Source organism: Engystomops pustulosus, chromosome 2 (assembly GCF_040894005.1).
Source record: "Engystomops pustulosus chromosome 2, aEngPut4.maternal, whole genome shotgun sequence".
Lineage (NCBI taxonomy): Eukaryota > Metazoa > Chordata > Amphibia > Anura > Leptodactylidae > Engystomops > Engystomops pustulosus.
In genome coordinates, this window is record NC_092412.1 from 1,875,529 (window position 1) to 1,879,180 (window position 3,652).

Genomic DNA, 3,652 nt, shown 5'->3' on the forward strand with positions numbered 1-3,652 from the left:
GGACCTTAAGCGGAGTAGACCTGGGCGATTCAGCCATATCTGCCTGGGAGAGATTTAGGGCTAGTAAGAAGAAGAATTGGATATTGTTGGTACTCGGTTGGGAATTTTAACAAAGGATAGTTGTGGTCAGGGACAAGAGTCAACTGGACAGTGAAGATTTCTAGTGTTAGGTTACAACTCATCAGTGCCGGTAGGTAATTGGAAAAGAGGAAAGTGCTTCCATTTACCAGAAACTCGTCCAGTTATCGTGTAGGTTCTAGTATTACCCCGTGAGCCTTCTGATACCCCTGCATCATTTGCATATCTTGTGTTCTCTTAGGCACAAAGCCAAGTACAGGCCAAAAACTATTCCAGTTTATTTTGTAATTGCTGCCATTTCAGATACTATTACACATTGGGGCAAATTTACTTACCCGGTCCCGTCGCGATCCCGCCGTGCGTTGTTTGGAGCTGCCGCTAAGATCCGCCGGAGTTCACCTTCTTCTTCCCGGTGTATATGAGTGCTTGATCTTGCGACACAATTTAGTTTTTAAATTCCGTGGTTCGTCAGAATCCGTCGGTTGTCCGACGGCACGCCCCCCGATTTCTGTCGCATGCAAGCCAGCGCCGATGCGCAACATTCTGATCGTGTGTGCCAAAATCCTGGGGCAAATCAGCGCAAAAAGGAATTATTCGGGAAACCCGTCAGAATCGTGGTCCACGGACCCTTAGTAAATGAGCCCCATTGTGCTTGTTGATACTCACACATTTACCTTTCTTATGTTCTGTTCCAAGTAGCCAGATAACAAAATCCAATCACACTCCTATACTGGATCGTGGGTGCTCTGGGAGGTCATTCTACTTCCATAGACAGAACAAATAGACACCAATGACTTGTTTGCAATTTGAGACAAATCTTTATTGCAACGTAAACTGTGAACAATGCAAAAGGAAAAAGGATAAATGACAGCACTGGGCGTATTACATACAACATAAAAGCAACGTACATCCAGATGTATAGTGGGGCACATTTACTTACCGAAAGTGCATTTTCCGTGTATAATGCGCTATGCCATGATTCACTTGTGCGCCTAATATCCTGCATGTGACGCTTCCCCGCTCAGGTCCCCGGAGTTCACCTTCTTCTTCCTGGTGCATGTAAGTGCATTGTCCGTGTATAATGCGCTGTGCGGGGAGTCACTAAGATCGTGCGTCCGATATCCTGCATGTGTCGCTTCCCCGCTCAGGTCCCCGGAGTTCACCTTCTTCTTCCTGGTGCATGTAAGTGCATTGTCCGTGTATAATGCGCTGTGCGGGGAGTCACTAAGATCCTGCACCGATATCCTGCATGTGTCACTTCCCCGCTCAGGTCCCTGTAGTTCACCTTCTTCTTCCTGGTGCATGTAAGTGCATTGTCCGTGTATAATGCGCTGTGCGGGGAGTCACTAAGATCCTGCACCCGATATCCTGCATGTGTCGCTTCCCCGCTCAGGTCCCCGGAGTTCACCTTCTTTTTCCTGGTGCATGTAAGTGCATTGTCCGTGTATAATGCACTGTGCGGGGAGTCACTAAGATCGTGCACCCGATATCCGGCATGTATCGCTTCCCCGCTCAGGTCCCCGGAGTTCACCTTCTTCTTTCTGGTGCACGTAAGTGCATTGTCCGTGTATAATGCGCTGTGCGGGGAGTCACTAAGATCCTGCGCCCGATATCCTGCATGTGTCGCTTCCCCGCTCAGGTCACTGGAGATCACCTTCTTCTTCCTGGTGTATGTAAGTGCAGTGTCCGTGTATAATGCGCTGTGCGGGGAGTCACTAAGATCCTGCGCTCGATATCATGCATGTGTCTCTTCCCTGCTCAGGTCCCCGGAGTTCACCTTCTTCTTCCTGGTGCATGTAAGTGCATTGTCCGTGTATAATGCGCTGTGCGGGGAGTCACTAAGATCCTGCTTCCGATATCCTGCATGTGTCACTTCCCTGCTCAGGTCCCTGGAGTTCACCTTCTTCTTCCTGGTGTATGTAAGTGCATTGTCCATGTATAATGCGCTGTGCGGGGAGTCACTAAGATCGTACGCCCGATATCCTGCATGTGTTGCTTCCCCGCTCAGGTCCCCGGAGTTCACCTTCTTCTTCCTGGTGCATGTAAGTGCATTGTCCGTGTATAATGCGCTGTGCGGGGAGTCACTAAGATCCTGTGTCCGATATCCTGCATGTGTCTCTTCCCCGCTCAGGTCCCCGGAGTTCACCTTCTTCTTCCTGGTGCATGTAAGTGCATTGTCCGTGTATAATGCGCTGTGCGGGGAGTCACTAAGATCCTGCGCCGATATCCTGCATGTGTAGCTTCCCCGCTCAGGTCCCCAGAGTTCACCTTCTTCTTCCTGGTGCATGTAAGTGCATTGTCTGTGTATAATGCGCTGTGCGGGGAGTCACTAAGATCCTGCCCCCGATATCCTGCATGTGTCTTTTCCCCGCTCAGGTCCCCGGAGTTCACCTTCTTCTTCCTGGTGCATGTAAGTGCATTGTCTGTGTATAATACGCTGTGCGGGGAGTCACTAAATCGTGCTCCTGATATCCTGCAAGTGTCGCTTCCCCGCTCAGGTCCCCAGAGTTCACCTTCTTCTTCCTGGTGCATGTAAGTGCATTGTCTGTGTATAATGTGCTGTGCAGGGAGTCACTAACATCGTGCACCCGATATCCTGCATGTGTCGCTTCCCCGCTCAGGTCCCCGGAGTTCACCTTCTTCTTCCTGGTGCATGTAAGTGCATTGTTCGTGTATAATGCGCTGTGCAGGGAGTCGCTAAGATCCTGCCCCCGATATCCTGCATGTGTTGCTTCCCCGCTCAGGTCCCTGGAGTTCACCTTCTTCCTGGCACATGTAAGTGCATTGTCTGTGTATAATGCCCTGTGCGGGGAGTCACTAAGTTCCTGTGCCCGATATCCTGCATGTGTCGCTTCCCCGCTCAGGTCCCCGGAGTTCACCTTCTTCTTCCTGGTGCATGTAAGTGCATTGTCTGTGTATAATGCGCTGTGCGAGGAGTCACTAAATCGTGCTCTTGATATCCTGTATGTGTCGCTTCCCCGCTCAGGTCCCTGGAGTTCACCTTCTTCTTCCTGGTGCATGTAAGTGCATTGTCCATGTATAATGCGCTGTGCGGGGAGTCACTAAGCTCCTGCGCCCGATATCCTGCATGTGTCGCTTCCCCGCTCAGGTCCCTGGAGTTCACCTTCCTCTTTCTGGTGCATGTAAGTGCATTGTCCGTGTATAATGCGCTGTGCGGGGGGTCACTAAGATCCTGTGCCTGATATCCTGCATGTGTCTCTTCCCCGCTCAGGTCCCTGGAATTCTTCCTCCTGGTGCATGTAAGGGCTTGGTCTTGCGACACAATATGAAAGTTAAATCCTGCGCTCAGTCCAAATCAGTCGGATGGTCTGATGCCACGCCCCATAAATTGTGTCCCATGGAAGCCAAAAAAAAGGGTTGCGTGTGACACAATCACAACACACCAGCTATTGCCATTTTCCCCTTGAAAATAGAAGACAGTCTGAAAAAAGTGCATCGCAATGCGGCACAAAGCCTTAGTAAATGCTCCCCAGTATGTACCAGATATAAGGGACTACGAGTAATAACATGATAAGTAAAGTCTATGAACATGGTATAATGAGACCCAAAAAAC